The sequence below is a fragment of the Urocitellus parryii genome, unplaced genomic scaffold (genome assembly GCF_045843805.1).
Source record: "Urocitellus parryii isolate mUroPar1 unplaced genomic scaffold, mUroPar1.hap1 Scaffold_276, whole genome shotgun sequence".
Classification (NCBI taxonomy): domain Eukaryota; kingdom Metazoa; phylum Chordata; class Mammalia; order Rodentia; family Sciuridae; genus Urocitellus; species Urocitellus parryii.
The window spans coordinates 118,823-140,906 of record NW_027552626.1 but is presented as its reverse complement, the minus strand read 5'-3'; the positions used below and the strand labels follow the sequence as shown (position 1 = coordinate 140,906).

The 22,084-nt window shown below is 36.9% G+C and overlaps 1 pseudogene; it reads left to right on the top strand.

Moving 5' to 3' along the window:
- The first annotated feature begins 511 nt into the window (after positions 1 to 511).
- LOC144251908 (Golgi apparatus membrane protein TVP23 homolog B-like) lies at positions 512 to 2,957 on the top strand (annotated as a pseudogene).
- Positions 2,958 to 22,084: the final 19,127 nt, after the last annotated feature.

Sequence of the window (22,084 nt, the reverse complement as noted above, 5' to 3'; positions counted from 1 at the left end):
ATTTCAAGTAATTGAGGTGGACATTTGGCCCTCAAGGAGTTAGGCCTAACTTCCCACTCCTTAAGAGGGGGCTCTGCATAGTGACTTACTCCAAAACAATATATATAATGTGTACATGTAGAGAAACATAACTTCACAGTGAGAAATCTGGCAAACACTACATCAGTCAGGTGAGCACCTTGAGGATATGAAATGGAGAATAGCACTTCATCTGTAATCTGCTTTCCCCAATCCATAACCTGTCTACATATGAGAAAAACATCAACTGAAAATCTAAAAAGTACCTGATAGGTACTCCTCAACTGTCAGGTCCTCCTCAAACATCAAGGGCATCAGAGAAAGGAAGGTCAGAGAAACTGTCGCTACGAAGAAAAGCCTATGGAGACAGGATGACTGTCTTGTGGAATCTTAGATGGGGTCCTGGAACTGAAAGAGGCTGTACTGAGAATTCAAAGGAAACACAGACATTAGTTAATAAGAGCATATCAGTATCTGTTTATCATGAAAAATCATGTATGAAGTTAACACATCTGAGATAGCTCACGTAAGTCATAAGAGCAAAAAAACTGGGTAGAAGTTACATAGTAGATCTCTGCATTTTCTTTGCAATTTCTGTGTAAACATAAAACTACTCTAAAATAAAATCTTAAGACATGGCTATATTTTTCAAACACCTGCTCATTTAATTACTCAGAATGTCAATTACTAATAATTGACATTCTTAACTAGTTCTGCATTTTGTTAAGAGCATTTATAACAAAAATGTAAGATAATGTAAGATAATGTAAGATAAATACTTATTTTATATGTTTTATGTTAAAGTAATAATATGTTTAAACTTATTTATCATTATTTATTTTGCTATTTCTGGGTTCTGGATTTTCTCTCTAAAAATTTCAAAACTTTAGAGAAAAAAAATCTATGTTTTAGAGACACTATTTCAAGTCATGGTTGAACTTTTTCAAAAGAGTCATGATAAAAAATATGTTACAAGAGCAGATTGATTCATTGTGAATGAATCATTGATCCCAAGGGAGTCTTATCTTTCGTTTGTTTCTATGTATACCCTTCAACAGTAATAGCATCAAATATTTGCCACTAGGAAAAATATTTAAACAAAAAATGTAAACAGAATTTGTGACAATAACTTATGATGCTTTCTAAAAAAAGAAAAATTTAAAAGAATATCATAGTCAGTTTCCTCCATGACGTTCTTCAGAAGTGGTAAAACTAGAGAAACATCAATGGAAGCATGCATTATGAGTGATCTTAGATATTCTCGTGTTTTACGGGGAAATTATATTTTAGAAATCATAAAAATATTGGATGCCCAAACTCTTTAATGTTTTCAAATGTAGTTGAATTTCTATGTAAGTTTCTCATTGATATAGCTAGTCATAAAGCTAACAAAAACAAAGAATCTATGGGGCTGGGATGTAGCTCAGTGGTGGCATACCTTATCCAGAATTCAGGAGGCCCTGGGTTTGATCCCTAGCACCACAATATTTTTTTAAATCAGTGCCTTATTTGTGTAATCAAATAGAAAGTGAACCATCACCACTCTTAGGAAAATGTTAAGCCTGAAAACCAGTTAATAATCAAAATACTCTTACAATAGAAATAGTCTATTGTGACCAGATGTGTCATATCATAAAGTACATTCACATTATACTATCAAAATATCAGAATCAAAATCTCTTACAATAGAAATAGCCTATTGTGAGCAGATGTGTCACATCATAAAAGTATATTCACATTAAATATCCTCTCAGAACAATAAAAAAAGACTTTGATGACCATTTAGAAGGAGAAAATGGTTATAATATAGATTAGAAAATTATTAAGAAATTAGAAACATGAGGTGAGGGGCTGTGGGCACGGAGAGCGGGTGGCCTAGGCTTGGCGGGAGGAAGGGTCCCTCCTGCAGGGTTTGTGGAGTGAGCCGGGTACACAGGGGTGGTTGTGTGGTGTCCCCTCTGGCTGTCCGTCTTGAGGAAGAGCTGAGTGGGCGGGAAGGATGGAGGACCAAGGGTAGTTGTCGCGGAGGTGATCTGGGTGCTCCGAGGCCCTCATAGGGAAGGCCTCGGGAAGCTTGGAGGTGTGGAGAGGAGAAGCCCATCCTCAACCAATGCCCAGCGCTGGGCAGATCCGATGTTGGGCTGTAGAAATGCTCTGTGTGGTGGGTGGGGTGCGGGTGGTCTTTTTCCTCGGCCCATCTTGCACGTCATGCACGCAAGGAAGTGAAAGGGGTGCGGCCTCCGGGCACCTCTTCAGCTCCCTTGTGAGCTGCCCTGTAGGGGTACCCTGCAATCATGTAGGAATAGGAGACTCTGGCAGAGCCTTGCAGTCAGGACAGCAATGATGACACTGAAGATGTTTCATTGTTTGATGCAGAAGAAGAGACAACTAATAGACCAAGAAAATCTAAAATCCGACACCCAGTGGCATGATTTTTCCATTTGTTCTTCTGAGTCTCTGCCATTATAGTCTATCTTCTCTCTGAATTGCTCAGCAGCAGCTTTATTGCTTGTATGGTGACAATTATCTTGTTGTTGTCACGTGACTTTTGGGCAGTGAAGAATGCCACAGGTAGAGACTGATGGTAGGCCTTGGGTGGTGGAATCATATTGATGAGGATAGAAAGAGTCATTGGGTGTTTGAGTCCAGGAAGGCATCTCCTCAGGAGAATAAAACTGTTTCAAAAGTTGAATCAAGAATCTTTTGGTTAGGACTAATTGCCTGTACAGTGCTGTGAGTGATATTTGCCTTTAGTGCTTTCTTCTCCCTCAGAGTAAAATGGTTGGCATGGTTATCATGGGTGTGGTGCTACAGGGTGCCAACCTGTATGGTTACATTAGGTGCAAGTGGGCAGCTGGAAGAATTTAACTAGCATGGCTACCTGGTATCTTGAAATGCAGTTTTTAAGACAAAACACCAGAAATGAACAGACTTCTTGAATAGAGAGAAAATTATATTTTCTGTGATACTGGGGAATGGCTGAAGAGATTCTTGATTATGAATTGTTTAGAGCTCAGTCCAGTATAAAAAGGAGCATTGATTTTTGTTTGTTTGTTTTGTTTTCACTTGCAAAGTTACTATAAAAACTGTTTTTTAAACAAAGTTTTAATTTTCTTTTTCTAGTAGTTGAGGCTGGGAAGTATGATATCATTAAGAACATTGTCAGAATTTATTTTATGGTGTACATATGTATGCATATAGTAATGTATCCGTATATCCCAAATTAATGTGTTAGTTTACATATGTTACAGAGATATTTGCATTTTGATCCACAGAATATAGGATGTTCTTAATATATCTCAAAGGTATGTGTGTTTACATACTATTTCTATAGGTTATTTTCAGAAATAAGTTGATTCCATGATTAAGAGTAAACACTTGGCTTGTGTATGAGTTAAAAAGTTAGAAAAAATGTTAATTTTAAATATATACTTCATGTTGAAATTGCTTATGTTAGACATGCACAAGTGAAAACAAATTCAGGCTGGTAGTGTTAACTAGTTTCTAAAATTTTCTTTTATTCTTATACTTAAGGCCTAACTAATAAATGGAATCTTTATAGTTTATGTTTAAGGGATACCCAGGGATTGCTGCTGTTTTATTTATTTCATAGAAAGGATAGTCATATTTTATTTTGGAACTTCCTGTAAACTCTTCAGTGATCTCTGGACTAATAAAATCTTTTAGTACTAAATGAATATTATTCTTATGTCATAGTAAAAATAATCATTTAAATACTTGGCATAATAAATGCCTAAAGACATTTTATGAATCTATTTTTTCTTGCTATAATGGGAATATTGTAAATCATACATTTGTATTAATAATTTTTCTTAAACAAGGCAATATATTTAACTGTAAACTAAACCAATCTACAAATTATTGTAGGCAGTTGTAAATTCTGTTGAGATACTGGAAACTTTGTTGGAGTCTTTTAATCAGCAGATTGTATTGTGAATGTATTTGTACAATGTTAAAATATGTTTAAAGATGTTTTGTTTTAGTTGAATAAATGTGTATTGGAGTCAAAAACAAGAAATTAGAAACATGATAATGCATAAAAATTCTCTAGGCCATACTAGGCACTTTGAACTGTAATCACAGATATTTTGGAGACTGAAGCAGGAGGATCACAAAGTTTGAAGCCAGCCTCAATACCTCAGGAACTTAGCAAAATCCCGTCTCAATATAATATTTTAAAAGGGCTGAAATTCATTGTTTGCCTAACATAGTCAAGGTTATCAGCTTAATTCTCATCACCATAAATAAATTTAAAGAATAACTCCAAACCAAGCATATAATATGAGATAACTGGGGCATTTATAGAAGAGGGTGGAAACTATTATGTTGAACACCCCAAAAGGATTCAACTATATTTAATTATTTTTCAGCTCATGGTATCAACATGTCTAATCTCCACTTATATTACTTCATTAAAATATGGTAAAAAGTGTATGTACTTTTTTAATGATTTCAAAATATGAGTTATACTCAACTCTATTCTAAAAACTACCTTTGAAGCACATAGAGCACCAGCATTTATATAAAATGAAATCAGGCCATTTCCTACACAAAGTAATATTTAGTAAGTACTAATATATACACACATTATTTCAAAAGAAATTAAAATTGATGAAATCAAAAGCTCACTGGTATGCTTTTGAATGATATTTTGAATATATGAGAAACACTTAATAGAGTTCTCCAAAAAGAACTTCTGACAATATATAAAGCATTCTTATTAGAAGGTCAATTCCCTTGCTTGCAAGGAGTAAGAGAAACTAACTACATGATGAATGTAAGACTTTAATAATAAGATATTCAAATATGCTTTCTAAATTTGAAAAAGTAGAAAATGTCTGTTTAAAAAAGTCTATTTTTGGTAAATGTATCTGTTTTTTTTTAAAGAATCTATTGACTTTTATCTTACACACTGTAATTATTTCAGTGGTTTTAAGCTGGAATATCATGTAATATCAATAGGTGGAATTTTAAAATATCACCATCCTCTTTCTTTCTATAAAATTGATTAGCAAATTTTCTTAGAATAATTTCAACCCAATTTGGAAAAGATCTGTGTGTGTGTGTGTGTGTGTGTGTGTGTGTGTAAATACATAATATTTTAAACAATTCTCCTGACCCTTGGGTCCTGTGAAAGACATATTGTCTGTGTGTGGTGCTGAAATGGAACCCAGGGACTCTCACATGTTAAGCAAGTTCTCTGCCACCAAGTTACACACACTGTCCCAAAGATATTAATAAGAAAAAGATAATTAAAACTTTTTGAGATGATGAGAACTGTCAAACAAGATAATTCAATCAAAACAAGGTAAACTAAAAAGTATATTTAAAAATATTGTTGATAAAAATAGCAGAAGTTCAAAGTTAGAGAAGAAATTAAAAATCAAACTGCAGAAACCTACTACATAAAATTGGAAACCTAGAGGGAATGGGTAATTTCCTAGTTAAAAAAAACACATTAATAAAAGATTAAAATAAGAAAACTATGAATGATCAATCAGCTTAAAATGTTTAAAATGATGCTTACAGATCTCCCATTGGGACAAAAACCAGGAACATAGGGGTCCACGGTTGAGTGTTAACTGACTTTTAACAAATTCTGGATTTACTTAAAATGTTCATGATCTAGGAGGAAAGAATGAAATCATTACTTAAAATAAATACTTCAATTAATTAAAATTAATTTCCTCAATTAACTTTGTGGTATAATACCAAAGCATTATATAGTCAAGATATTTCAGCAGATGTAGAATGTCAACACAGTATACCATTACAAATGCACTGCCAAATAAACTGACTTGCTCAATCAAAGACAAAATGTATTCTTAATCAAAATTTTGATTAATTTAGTTCCATAAAATCCATGAACTATTTTTTCACAAATTCTGGCTTATTAGAAATAACATATTTAAACTTAAATAACCTTGTGGGTTTCATACATCTACTTTTCCATTTTTTAATATTTTTCCTGCTTTAACACAGTAAAAATAAGCAGTTAGAACAATTCCTCCTCTCTCTGTGCCAGAAATCATCCAAGTAGCTGTGTTTTGATGACAAGTAATCAGAGCCTCTTGAAGGGATGTTTCCCCAAAGTAAACCTTGCTGACATAATGAAGGAGAGCAAGGCTCCCTCCTCAGCTCTCAGATGGGCGCAGGAAGTGAATCTGCTTTCTCTTCACACTTCCCTTTTCCTCACCTGCCGCCTATTCATCCAGAAGTTTCTGGAAGATCTCTCTGAGGCTGCTCTAGGCATGCCTATAGACATGACCCACAGAATCCTCAAGCCAGGATCTCTCTAAGGCTAGTCTGAGAAGAGCATCCCTGTAGATATGACTCAGTGTCCCCAAGTGAGGCATCCCTCTGAGGTTGCTCTGAGGAGAAGGGAGCTTGGGATGACCCTACACACGTGACCCACAGTGTCTCCAAGTCAGTTATCTGCCTGAGGATGGTCTGAAAAGAATGGAGCTCTAGGTGTCCCTATAGCCTTGACCCACAGCTGGTCTTAGAACGGAGTTATAGCCTTGATCCACAGTGTCTCCAAGCTGTGAGTCTCACTGAGGCTAAAGAGAAGGGACCCTAAAGTCCCTGTAGACACAACACAAAGTGTCCCCAAGCTGGGAGTATTCCTGAGTCTGCTCTAAGAGAAAGCTCCAAGTCCGCATACACATGAACCACATTGTCTCCAAGGTGGGAGTATGCTTGAGTCTGCTGAGAAGGCAACTCTCCTCCCATACATATGACCCACCAGGGTACCCAAGTTAGGAGTTACCTCCTCAGACCAGAGGTGCTCAGAGAACCTAGGGTGCCAAGCTGGTGGAGTATTGCTTCAGACAGGAGGCACATGGAGCACCCAGGGTCCCTGAGCTGGGAGACTCCAGGTACATGGCATACCCAGGTTCCCTGAGCTGGGATTATCTCCTCAGATCCCAGGCACACTGAGGACCCAGCTTATCCAAGCTGGGAATATCTCCTCAGATCCAAGGTGCACGGAGGACCCAGGGTCCCTGGGCTGGGAGGACCTTCTCAGACACCAGGCACACCAAGGACCCAGGGTCCCGGAGCTAGGAGTACCTCCTCAGACCCAAGGCACACAGAGGACTCAGCGTCTCTGAGCTGGGAGTATCTCCTCAGACCCCAGGCACACGAAGGACCCAGGGTCCCCGAGCTGGGGGATCTCCTCAGACCTGACGCACACCCAGGACCCAGGGTCCCCGAGCTGGGAGGAACTCCTCAGACCTGACACACACGGAGGACCCAGGGTCCCCGCGCTGTGACGATCTCCTCAGACTTGATGCAGACGGAGGACCCAGCGTCCCTGAGCTGGGAGTATCTCCTCAGACCTCAGGCACACAAAATACCCAGGGTCCCCGAGCTGGGAGGACCTCCTCAGACCCAAGGAACACAGAGGACTCAGGCTCCCGGAGTTGGGAGGGCCTCCTCAGACATGAGGCACACGGAGGACCCAGGGTCCCTGAGCTGGGAGGGCCTCCTCAGACATGAGGCACTCCGAGGACCTAGCGTCCCGACCTGGGAGTATCTCCTCAGACCCGAGGCACACACGGAGGACCCAGGGTCCCAGACCTGGGAGTATCACCTGAGACCTGAGACACACGGAGGACCCAGTGACCTCGAGCTAGGAGGACGTCCTCAGAGCCGAATCAGGTCTGAGGAGGAGCTCCGCATCCCCACACACATGACCCATAGTACCCTCAAGCTGTGTGTATCCTGGAGGCCGGTCTGTCACTCCCTGGTGGTTGACCCAGCACGCTGGCAATTTTTCCTGAGATAAGAGCTCTAGTCCTCACCCTGAAGAAGGAAGGACAAAGATGGAACGTGAGCCACTGTTCCCTGCTGACCCTGCCCAGTGTGAGACTCTGCTCATACACAGGGGCACCATTCCCTGATGGCCACGCCCAGTGCAGGCCTCTGCTCATGGGCAGAGACACCACTCCTGATGACCACGCCCAGAGCCAGACTCTGCTCATGTGCACAGGCACCACTCCCTGATGGCCACGCCTAGTGCAGGCTTCTGCTAACCTGCAGTGGTAGTAGGGTGGCTAGTCTTTCTTATTTCTCTCAGCACCTTTCTGTAGCCTCAGCTATTACTGAATAGGATCTATTCCCACTTCTTTAACTAAGTCTGGCTGTGTTTATTTGTGCCATCACCAGAAGTGGAATCTCAGGAGAAGAGAAATGGGAGGCCAAGACACTGAGACCCGGGTCCCTGGACTCAACCAGGCCACACACTGCTGTAGCCAGGGTCCAGGCAGGCAGAGGCACAGACATGAGCACCTGCAGGGAGACCCTGGACACTTCACTCTTGTGCCCAAGGGCAGAAGGCCAAAAGCAGGTCAACACAGAGCCCTCTGTGAAGTGTAGACATGTGACTGAGTGATGTAGCCAAGGACTGCCGAATTTTAACGTCATGGGCCAGCACGCTAGTGGATGCCTGTAATACCAGCAACTTGGGAGCTTGAGGCAGGAGGATTGAGAGTTGAAAGCCAGACACAACAAAAGCAAGGTGCTAGCAACTCAGTGACACCCTGTCTCTAAATAAAATACAAATTAGGGCTGGGTATGTGGGTCAGTGCTCAAGTGCCCCTGAGTTCAATCCATGGCCTGAGTTCAATCCCCGATACCCACCCCACCACCACCAAAGAAAAGAAAAAAAAAAAAACAGTACAAGACAGTGGAAGAAAAATACTTGAGTTAACAGCTCAGAATATGTAACTATTAAATTTAAAGCTACTTTGGGGGGGGGATACAAAAATGAACGCCAAAAAAAATGGTCAGAAGCAAAGGTTTTTGTTCATTTCCCCTATTGCATATGTATGAAATATTTCATGTGTGTGTGTGTATGTTTCCCTATCTTTAGGGAATAATACTTTCCAATACTGTATCCAGACTGCCACAGGGCAACGTCTCACATGCAAGCAACAACAACAAAAAATCAATAAAAATAAAAATAATCATGGGACCCCCTTGGTTATACTTGCCATAATTCTCTAAGGACTGCAGAGGAAAATTCAAACTATTTAATGAGAAAGGCAAAAGGCAAAGCTCTTGATTATTATCTGACTCAGCCAATTTGTCAGGCTTCACCACTTTCAGTGTTCTGCCTCTTGCCTAGTAAACCGCCTGCTATGAATGCTTCCATGATCTCCGTTGTCCTCCACTACAGTAAATTTTTTCTCTAAGGACCTACCCGATGTCAATAAAAGCTGTTTGATCACCAGCTCCAGTACTTCTATACACACCAGGCCCTCCTCCATTCATGCCAAGTCCATCCAGGAGTTCCCAGGCTTCACACTCTTGCCACATCTTCACATCTCATTCTTTATGTTTTAAATGTGCACCTAACCCACTCCTTTCTGAAATCTTTGAAGTTCATGGCCATGTACTTAATCTCATACCTAAATCATGTTCATGCTTTTTTTTTTTTGTAATTTTCAAGTTGAGATGTTTACAGACACTTACGAACAAAACAATTTTTTTGTAAATCAATTTTCTGCATTGACATTCCTCAAGTTATTCTTATGACAACCAATGAAAGATAGTTATTCACCATATGAATAATGTGCCATTTCTCAAGATCCCACCAGTACCCTTTCGTTCTTAACTTAAAGCTCTCCAAGCAGTTGTAATTTGCAAAACTAATTTTCCTGTCTTCTTTAATCATCCCACTCCAACTCAGACTTATCCGTATGTCTTGTAATTTACAGGATATGTCCAAAAACACTCTAAAACTACCTTAATATGAAATTATTTCTCTTTGCAAAAAAAAAAAAAAAGATTAATTTTTCCTGTATTCCTTTTCTGTGTTGGTGACACTAAGTTTCACCCGGCTAGACACATGGAAATCATTTTAGTTTCTTCCATCTCCCTCATGTTGGGGGCTAACTTCCCTCTCGATTTCTGCACTCTGCTGCTTCTAGTCTCCAGATGGAAAGATGACCCCCTTTAGCCATTTCCTCTACAAGAAGTTACAATAACTCTTCAAACATGCAAATCTGGTTTTGTCCTCTTTTATATTAGTATTCACTCTCAGATGCCTTTCCCCACTCACTTTTACAAAAAAAAAACCCTTCTTTATTCTTCCAAATGGCTAACCTGTCACTTCTGTGATGGCTCCCTTGATTCTCCCAGGCACAAAATTAATCACTTATTCTCTCCCCTGATTATTTTATCTTTTAATCATGTTTATAGCCCAAGGGTTTGTTTCTATTTATTTTGGTTGTTGTTTTTCTCTATGATTATATTTTAGTAGTATTTCATTTATATAGTATTCATTTTATTCATATTTTATATATATATATATATATATATATATATATATATTATATATTATATACATGAGTATGTGGGTATATGTTTCAGTTAAACCTCACTTTGCTCTGTATTTTCAGTACATAGCACAAAACCTGGCATAAACAATGACCTTGATAAAATTGACCTTTAAACCACACCTAGCACCATTATCCAATTGCAATAAAAATCATTTTTATCTGTAACTTTTAAATTTTTTTTCTAAAAGACCCAAATATTTTTCCTGTGCTCATGATGTTCTTCATTCCTTCTCCCCTTCTATCTCCATTTCCATCTTTATCTCTTTTATCCCTCCTTTACAACCCATCTAACAATTATGATATTTTGTTTGTTTGTTTTGGTACCAGAGATTGAACCCAGGAGCACTTAACCACTAAACCACATCCCCAGCACTTTTTTATATTTTATTTTGAGACAAGTCTTTCTAAGTTGCTTAGGGTTATGCTAAGTTGCTGAGTTTGGCTTTGAACTCATGGTCCTCTAGCCACAGCCTCAGGAGCCACTGGGATAACAGACATATGCCACGGTGCCCAGCTGGAACAATGTTTAGTTAAGTAAATTCTCCACATTGATCCACTCTATTACGAAAAAATATAGGGACTGATTGGTTAGAGATTTTCTTGTCTTGTCTTACTTTTTCTTTTTTTGAACCAGGAATTGAACTCAGGGGCACTTGACCACTTAACCACATCCCTAGCCCTATTTCGAATTTTATTTAGAGACAGGGTCTCACTGAGTTGTAGGCAACTTGCTCAAGGTTGCTAAGGCTGTCATTGAACTTGTGATCCTCCTGCCTCAGGAGTGAGTTGCTGGGATTATAGGCGTGCACCACCATGCTCTGCTAGAGATTTTCTTTTATGTTTGGTGGAAACAGTTTATTGCAAAATAGGTACACTTTAATATTTTAAAAATTAATGAGACATATATTTGCTTTCTAATTTTTTAAAGAAAATTCTTTGACTTTATTTTAAGGTTAGTCATCAAAATTATATTGAAAGCCCCAAATAAAGTGAAGAATAATCTAATTTCACTCTCAAATCAGTGTGCATACAAACTGTTTGCAGAATAAAGGACAACTTAGTTTTGTGTTGACACAGAATAAAAATGTGCAGGGGCATTGTATAATTTTCATCTCTTCTCCTGTAACTTTGATCTCTAAAAAGTTCATAACTCACAAAGAAGGACAAATAGATAAGAGTCATAAAGAAAACAAAAACAGATCCAGAGGATTTGTAGCATCTGTTCATATTTTAAGTAGGAAATTTCCACTTTTTCTTTCCCCTATTATAAGGGCATTTTATTCAAATGGCCAAAAATCAACGCTGAGAATATTCTAAAATATTTCATTACCAACTCACATCTGTTCATAATTCTTTGCTTCTTATCCCTGTCTGCCAACAGCCATCCCTACCCATTATTGTGATGTTTATGCTCTGGGCACCTGGTCAGGACAGGTTCCATCTCTCCTATGACTTAGAACAAAACAGAAAATCATAAAATACCTGTTATTATGGACTGCATATCAAGTAGAAAGAAAAATGAAAGTAGCCTCTCAACTATTCTTTGGGAAGTCTATATATTCCCTATTGGTATAGGAAGCTGATTTGACAAAGTCGTACTTTGGAGTCCCAAGATTGTTTGATGGCACTCCATTTGTAAGGAAAGCAAGAGCACATTCTGGTAGCCCCTGTGAAAAATGTTTGTTTGTTTGTTTGTTTTCTACTTACCTGTGGGATCTGGGTGGGCATGCAGCAAGTAAATACCAATACAATGTAATAAAAATTTGTCTTGATGAGTTGATTACCTCCTGAGAAGGCAGTCTCATTATTGGTCTAAAAAATAGTAATTTGATTCTGGTTCTTTATGAAGCAATCTGAAAGTACTTTAATTTAAAGGTAGAAACATTTTGGTTAAGCTTTTGGGAATCAAGCTCAGAATCAGTTTTCCAAAGGATCAGCTAATTAGGCGATTTAATGTACAAGAAAATGATTCCCCCACAGAAAAGGTTAATGGATTTTTCAGTGTAAAATTATTTGTCTAGAACTAAGTGCTGACTAAAATGCCAGATATAAATGGGTAAAAAGTTAAGTAAAAAACACAGAAGCTAACAAACTTTATTTTACCCTGAAGGGAAATAATGTACTCTGAAGTAATATTTAATCAGTATGTGGAAAGCACACATTTTTTCCCATGGATCTATTAATACATTGAAATTCAGTAAAATAATAAAATATATTGTTAATATGAATATGTTTCACATATGCAGAAAGAATCTCTGAGTAAAGTAAATTTTTAAAAACTTAGGTTTAAGAAAACTTATTGGAAGCATTCTTATTTTTTATTTTATGGGGAATCAAAACTGGATTGTGAAAGCCTAATAAGAAAATTAAGTTTAAAAAAGGAACATGTGGATACCAGAATGAGGTTAGTGTTAGCAGTGTAAGGGAATTTCAAAGTACTTTTCCTGTCCTTTGTGGATTGGATCTATTATACCTACAACTGAAATTACTATAAATGTTTTAAATGTCACAGAACTTCATGGTTCTTGACGACAACCTTAAAATGCCATAAGGTTGACACAACATGGAGGACAAGAGCTGAACACTGACGTCCCCCGTGGAATGCTGCAGTAAAGTTCAGCTTGGCGAGGTCCTCCCCTCCAGCACACCTTGGGGATGCTGTCCGCTCTTCTCTCTCCATCATCTGCTCTGGAGCCTGGATCCTGGTTCAGCCAGCTCTAGGCCTCCAGAGCCAAGTGCTACTTTGCAGACTACACAAGGAGTGCACTGCCTGCTGTTCGGGTTCACAGAGTTTTCACTACTAGAACCATCAAGACACTAACCAAGGATATTACAGAACCCCTTGTTTTAAAGTTATTAGTAATTTTAGTATCTTGTTTAAGATGACTGGTTTATAAACTAAAATAATCCCAGCAGCTCTGGAGGCTGAGCCAAGAGGATTGCGATTTCAAACCTAGCTTCAGCATCTTAGCAAGACCCTAAGCAACTCAGTGAGACCCTGTCTCTAAATTAAATATAAAGAAGGGCCTGGTATCAATTCCTGGTATCATCATCTTCTTCTTCATCATCATCATCATCATCATCATCATCATATTGAAAAATGAAAAAGTGAACATTCCTTCCCATTTTATTTCTATTCCCCAAAGTGGATAGATAAGAAATTTGGATAATGGTCTGCTGAATAATCTTGGAAATGCTAAATAGTTGAAATTGTGTAAAATAGTGACTAGAAACTGAGGCCAGAAAAGTTCTCCCTATTGCACCAGGAATTGGCAAAGAAACTTGTCCTCTGCTGGAAACCCTCCCCAGAAAAGAATCATTAGAGGTGGGACATAGACTGTAGCCATATGCAGGTGTAAAGTCTGGATTTTCATTGCTCAAATAGGGAGAAAATCCTGACTGGGAAATAAACATGAAAGAACAATCGGGGCCTCTGGAGTCCTAAAAGAGGAAAACTTAAGTGCACTTTGAATACATGTTCAGACCAGAGTAAATGGGTTTCACTCTCCACCAAATTACATCAAAGTTGAAAATTATAACACACACACACACACACACACACACACACCAACCATCAGGGAGTATAAACAAATTAATGCCTAAGAACTAGAACTGAATCACTTCAAAGACTAAATGTAAGTTAATTTAAGATATTTAAAGACATAAAAAGAACTTTCATAAATTATATAGGAAGAATTATAAATATGGGAGGAAAAAACAACAAGTAAGTTTAAATTAAAAAATGGAGAAAATTATTAAATAAGAAAAATATAATAATTCAAAGTAAAAATATCAATGGTCAAGATAATTACAAATCAAAGACTTATAGGAAGAATCAGAAAACAGAAAAAAATCTAAACAATTTATCCATAACACCACAGAAATAAATGTGGAAATGGAAAATATGATCAACCTTAGAGAAATAAAACATTTTAATATAATGAGTTGTTTTATAACAAAATTGACAGATTTTTTAAAAATCTGATATTTTCATGAACAGTTAATTTATAGAAAAACAGAAACACTTATCCAATACTGGTATGAGCATAAATTGATGTGATCTCTTTAGATCTAAAGAGGGTGATTTGAGCCAAATTTGAAGACTTTTTATACGACATGGGTCAGAATTTTACTTCTAGGTATACTCCCTTTAGAAATGTGTGTTAACAAGGGCTTCCATGGCCTTTGTAAAGAAAAGTCATTCAGTAACCAAAACAATCATGCAAAATACAAGGTATTTAAAATTCCTGGCTCCTGTGCAGGAGATATCAGTACCATCACTAGATTTCATGCCAAGTGAAAAAAAAAATGCCTTCAGATATTTGGATAGTGCATCCTCTAATTGAGAAGCATTATGCAGATTCTTGAGAAATTTATACATGTATACAAAGAGGCAAACTGGAGAAATTTAGCAATGTCCACAAAGTTACATGTATTGGGTCAGCAGGCTTCCATTCTTCCTCCCCTTTCATGGCAGCTGTGGCTTGGGACTTTCCACCTGGCTGAGGAGACCAGAAATGGCCAATCAGAAGCAGACTTAGCAATGGACACCAACCACCGTGGGATCTTCCAGCTGAAGCAATGGCCCTATCAGCTCACATCAGCCATACCAACCAGTGACAGACACATGCCCCTAAACTTGGCTCCGCCAACCTGCTGTGAATAGCTGCAATTTAGATGGCCTAGGCCCTCCTACCTCCAGCTTCCCTTATTAGCATTTTCTTGCAACAACACTAAGTATAAGTAGCAGCTAAATTGACTAGAGTAGATGTACATTCATTTATATGGCTACATTTATGAAGCATAAAATAATTGAAAAAGAAACTTCCCTAATTGTATGTATAGTATGATACCATAAGTGTCCATTAAAAAAATGTGCAGTGTTATAGGTCTGTCCTTGACTCTGAAAACTGTGGAATAAAAAAATAAAACCAACTTTAGCATAGTAGTCGCCTCCAGAAAAGGAACTGGAAAAATAAGAACAGGGAACCTAACCCCATTCAATATTTTTCTTTAAAAAAAAAGCACAAATATGGCAAAATGCTGACATCTGCAAGTAAGAGTGAATATGTTAGATTGGTTTGATTATTTTCTATAATATTATTTATGTTTGAAATATATCATGATTACATTTTATTTCAGAAATATTTGGCAAGATTAAGACAGATGGAATCTTAATCAAGAAGATCACTCCAAGAGAACAATCTCAAGAGTCACTAAAAGGACAAAAAAAGAAAAGATTTAATAAACAGAGACAACACAAAGGACTTCTTAAAAGCAATGTCTTCAAATCTTCATGAGAAATGCCTATCATCCTACAAATGTACACCTTGCTGAAACATCATCTAAGAATAAGCATGGATCAGTGAGGATCCTAATAAAAAAAATTCAAGGAATTGTTGCAAAAGGAGGGGGTTGAATCCAAAATAAATAATGGAATTATAAAAAGTGAAATGAGTAAATATAAGGGAAAATAAATTGGTAAATCTAAAAACTTTAAAAGCCAACATCAGGATTTAAATACCAGGTAGAATTAAGATCCAAGAAAAACAGACAAATAATCAAAATGGAATGGAGTGTGAAAGGATTAATAGCACAAAGGTTTTCCAAAATCTCAGGCTTGCTAAAAAAAAAAAAAAAGGCTAGAGTTGCTGATTAAACTTAGACTTTGCTGGACAAAATGCATGTTAATAATTGCATAGAGTATAAACAGAATCCTTGAATGCCATATCAATAAAAAGTAAGAGAAAGGAAAAGAGATGGAAAATAGCAAATATTCACAAAATGCTTCCTATTGCTATGCATCAAGCACTATTCTACATACTATTACTTTAATCATTACAACTCTCTGAATGGTAGTCCCATTTTTCAGATGAGGAAAGGGTGAAAAGGAGAAGCTGAAATATGGGACCAAAGGTTGTACATTTCTATGTAATGAACCCAGGTGTCTTAAACCATAACATTCAATCTCCAAACACCATTCTCTTTCCTGTAATAGGATACCTAATTTGGACAGTTAATAAACTTGCAATCCAGTAGAAATCAGTAAGGCAAAGTTTTTTAAACAAAAACTAAGAGAAAAAAAGAAAGTAAAAAGTGTAGCAAATTTAAACATAAAACAAGGTAGCAAAACAAAGCTAAATATTCTCAGATCCATAGAAATATAGTAGCAAATCCACCAAATAGTGGATAAGTGTCTAAGTCTGAGTTCTCCAAACACAACAGCTATATACTTTATACAAGAGACAGAACTAAAATCCTATGACACAGAAATACTGAATATAAAATGACAAAAAATGTGTGTGTGTGTGTGTGTGCGTGTGTGTGTGTGTGCCAAGGTCTTGGCTGGGCACAGAATCAGGAGGCACTCACAGCTTTGTAGGTTTAAACAGCAATTCTTTATTCCCAAACTCACACAGGCCTCTACAAACACATTTTGGGGAAATCCAAATTCTGCCCTCCCAATTCACCTACTCCATGAGGCTTCTTTCCAAATCCCATTTGAATCTCATGAGAACTCAATGGGAACAAGCAGCAGGAACACCCTAATCCCAGCAGCAATAATCTTCAACCTCCAACTTCCCTAAAACCCCTATTGTCTTAAACCGGGAACACCCTAAACCCAAATTGTCTTAAACCTGGATACTTCCTAAAACCTGTAGGATACACCCTAATCCTGGATCCACCCTGGTCCTTGAGCAGGGTCACCTTTCTCAAAGACACATGCAATGTCCAAGGCAAGTCCATTTAACATGGGGTACGCTGGCAAGGAAATTTCGATGCGTCATTCCTACTTGGCAATGGCCCTCAGCATGTGTGTACATACTGTGTTTTGTTATCTAGCATTTAAATCCTACTTCTACTGTTGACCATATGATTGACTTTTTCCAAGTCATTAGATTTCTCTGAGCCTCAGTTTCCTCGGCTATAAAATGCATTGATATGATTTACTCTATACGGTTTTTATGAAAATTAAATGTGATGATTCATACAGAAACCTCATATTGTGGCTAACCCACAGCAATGCTGAACATATTATCAATAAAGTTAAAATTGTAAATTTGTTTTTTATAAACATTGCTATGAGTATGTTAAGACTATAAATTACAATTGAGTTAGGAAAAAATAGTCAATTATCATATGTAAAATAAGTCATTTTTACCAATTCAGCAAGTTTTTTTATTTTGCATAAATTTAATTAAATTTGATTTCCTGTTTATATACACATATTAATTATATAATACTTGAATGTATTAAGGAAACTGTCATAAATAAACTAATTTGAGGGTTGTACCTTAAATTTAATTCAAAGCTTTATACAAAACTATATGCTAAAGTAACATACCCTCCACATTAATAAATGTATTTTGTTACTTTAAATTGTCAACATAGTTGGCAATTTTAATGTAGAACTCAATGAAAAATATAACCAAAATTTAGGTATGTAAAAATCTCAAAATTTGATGTATTAATGTAACCTTTATTCACAAAATTTTAAAAGCTTGAATACATTAAATTTTATATTACAAAATATTTTGTCTTTATCTGGTTTTAGAGTCATGCCATATTGGTTCTATAGTATGAATTATGAGTCATTTCCTATTTCTATCTGTAGATATTTCTATTGCATTTTTTTTTCAGTTTGTCTTGAGGCATAAATAGGAAATAGAATATTTAAGAGTTTCTTAAAATATGATGTATTACTCTATTTGTCTTTGATGTAAATTTCTGCCTTTATTCAACTTATTTCCAAATTTAAACCCATAAGAGTTTTCTGAAACTTCAAACTTCTCATTTATTTCATAGAACTTTTGTTTTGTGTTGGTATTGATATATTCATTAGTGCGTCATCAAGAATATGATTACACAAAAATCAGTGAAACCAAAAGTTAGTTTTGTGAAAATATTATCAAAATTAACAAAGTTCTAGCTAATCTAAATAAGGGGGAAATGTGAAGACTTAAACAAATAAAATCAGGAATGAAAAAGGGATCATCATTTCAACCCTATAGAAATAAAAAAAAAATTGAAAAAAATGCTCTGAACAACTGAATACCAACAAATTACATAAATTAAATGTAAATAGAAACATTCCTAGAAAAAAACAAATTACCAAAACTAACTCAAGAATAAACATAAAATCTGAAGAGACCTATAAATAAGTAGAGACTGATGGTAATGTAAAAATAAAAAATAAAATTACCACATAGCTAAGTACTGGGCTGGGGCTGGGGCTCAGGGGAAGAGTGCTTGTCTAGCATGCATGAGGCACTGGGTTCAATTCTCAGGGCTACATAAATGTAAAATAAATATATTGTGTCACTTAAAACTAAAAAATAAATATATTTTTTTAAAAATCTAAGTATGGATAGCTTTATTGGAGAACTCTGCCAAACATTTATATATTTAATACCAGTGCTCCACAGACTCCACAAAAAATATGAGTTATGAAAAAAATGCCTCATAACTCATACAATGTGGCATGACTTGAAAACCAGATGAAGACCACAAAAAAAAAAAAGGAAACAAATGACAGGTATCTCTTATGAACTGAAAAATCCTAAACAAAACACTAACAAACTAAATTCAGGAATTTGTGAAAAAGCTGTATGGGTGACAAAAAGGGGTTTATCTCAGGAATACAGGGAAATAAATTATCCAATCAATAAATGGGAAAATTAACTAAACAGACACTTCACAGAAGAAAAATATCATCAATGAACAAGTATATGAAAAAATGTTCAACATCTCTAGCAATTAGAGAAATGCAAATTAAAACTACACCGAGATTACATCTCACTCCAGTCAGAATGGCAATTATGGCATTTTTAAGAATACAAGTAACACTAAATGTTGGTGAGGATGTGGGGGGAAGAGTGCACTCATATATTGTTGGTAAGACTACAAAATAATGCAACCACTCTTTAAAGCAGTAGGAAGAATCCTCTAAAAACTAGGAATGGAACCAGTATTTGATCCTACACCTTGGTATATACACGAAGGAGTTGAAATCAGCATACTACAATGACACAACCACATCAGTATTTATAGTGTCACAATTCACAATAGCTAAGCTATGGAACCAAACTATATGCCATCAATAGATAAATGGATAAAGAAATTGTGACATATATACACAATGGAGTATTACTCAGTCATGAAGAAGAATGACTTTATGATATTTGCCAGTAAACTGATGGATCTGGAGACTATTATGCTAAGTGAAATAAGCCAATCCCCCACCCCCCCCAAAAAAAAAAAAACCAAACAAGGTCAAATGTTCTCTCTGATATGTGGATGCTAACACACAACAAGGGGGGAGGTTAAGAATAGAAGTTCCATGTGTTAGACAAAGGGTACAGTGGAAGGGAGGAAGAATAGGAATAGGAAAAACAGTGGAATGAATCTGACATATCTTTCCTGTGAATATACCACAGTGAATCTCAACATTCACAAGACAGGGATCCTAATTAGAATAAGATAAAACCCAGGCTTGTATAAATATATCAAGAGTCTACTGTAATGTATAACTAAAACAGTGGAAACTTACCACAAACTAGAGTAAACAAGATAGTGTAAAGACATAAAGAAAGACATACAGATCAAGGAATAAAATTTGGCTTCCAGAAATAAAAGCCTTCATTTATGCTCAGTTGATTTTCAAGAAGAGTGTCAAGCAAATTCAATGGAAAAGAAAATTTTGTATTTTTGAAAATTGGTGCTAGTACTACTGGATTTTCACAAAACAATGAAATTAAACATATTATTTCCACCATACACAAAGATGAATTCAACATGATCATAGAACTAAATGAAACTGTAAAACCTTTTAAAAAAGCATTTGGGTGGGGGAGCCATTTGTGAAGTTGAGGGTCCATGGGCTTAAGATAGCAATCCAATCACAGGACTGTAGAACACATCCCTGTCTCCATTATCTTACTATATTACTAAAGACATATTTACAAAAGTTTCTTGCTTTTACCCAGTAGATCATATCTGGCAGAGAAAAAAATTACAAGACTGCCACAGTCTGGCAATAACTGAGCTGCCACAAAGCCTTGTAGTTTCAAACAGCAACTACTTTATTTCAACTCTCACCAGCATTCCATTTTCCGCCATTGCCATCCATGCCGTGCTTCCAGAAAACCCCCACACCAGAAACCCTCCTCTGGACCTTCCCCAACCAATGGGAACTCTCGGGGAATCCCCACAAGAACTCCAAAGCAGTAGGTGCCCAAGGCATCAAGCACCAGAGGCAGCAAGAGCGGCCCTATTGCCCGACAGTAAAGGTCAAATATGCAATACAATCAATTCAGCACCACAGCAATTATATATAGCTTAATTCAAATCATCATCTCAATGGTTCGCTGGTGTCACCTTTCAAACATTCCCTCTGGCAAATGCCAGGCATCATTCTGACCAGATATGGCACTCAACATCTTCCCCCTTCTGTTTAATTAAACAACAAACAATGTGGCTTAGGGATTGTGCCTGTTAGGTTGTCCAATATTACATATGGTCCATACTCATCATCAGATGAGCTGACCTCAAGGCGTCAGCCTCCTGTCTTAGGTTGGTACCACTGAAATTGGATCTTACCTGTAACTGACTACTGGTACAGCAAACAGCAATACTTGTGGATAGGCCTTTGCACCAGTGTGTGGGGGGGTGAGGTTCTTTGCCTCACCTCTGTTGGCCCACAAATTTGGCCTTGGTGCCAGTGGGGGGTTAGGTACTTTGCCTCACCTCTGTTGGCCCCCAAATTTTAGACCATCACTAGCAGAAGGGAGGAGGATACAGAAATGCCACGACACCAAGCCAATTGACGGCTCCTTTGGAAAAATTGTACCACTGGTGACACCATCAGCAAATATACTCCAGCACTACCACAATTCACTGCACAGACAGATAGTTCACAATGTATACAAGTGATACATAGTCCAGGCAAGTTCTGCAAGCAGTTCACAGCAGAGGAATCCATCGATATGTCCATTTGCTGGTAAAGTAAATTGACTCCTTGATTGAGTATTACTTGTTGAGTTATTATTCATTGATGCATTAGTTTATACAGTTTACTGTGATAGCTATTGAAGAAGCTTTAGTTTGGTTTTATCTTTGTCTTCACCAGCACTGGGAGGAAGATAGGAATTCTGGCAATGATTGCTAAAAAAAAATATATAACATTCCAACAGGTACTAAGAAAACAATTTACTGAACAATTTACATTATCCTGAACAGAATTATTAAACATAATGAAAAGGAAAGGTGAAAGTAAGCAAACAGATCTGTGAACCTCCTTTTTTGTTCACATATTAAAACAATCCTCAACAGCTGTTTACCCAATTTAAATTAAACCATTAAATCAGGTGAAAAAAATTATTTGGATCCATTTTTCCATGAGTGCTCCTCATATATGATATATGGAATATGCACATACAGACATACAACAGAAAACACAAGTGTGCACAGGTAACATACAACACATAAGACACATAAGGCCTTGTAGCTTTACACAGGTGAAATCTCCATTGCAATGTTTAAAACTCCACAGTCAAAAAATAAAACTGATCAGTAAAACATTAACCTAGGTCTATATGAGCTCAAAAAGTCCACTTTAAAGACAAGAGTTTGTTTATGGGTTTAGGTTTTATTTGTAAATTATTGATTTAATTATGAACATTAATCTACTTTTACCATTG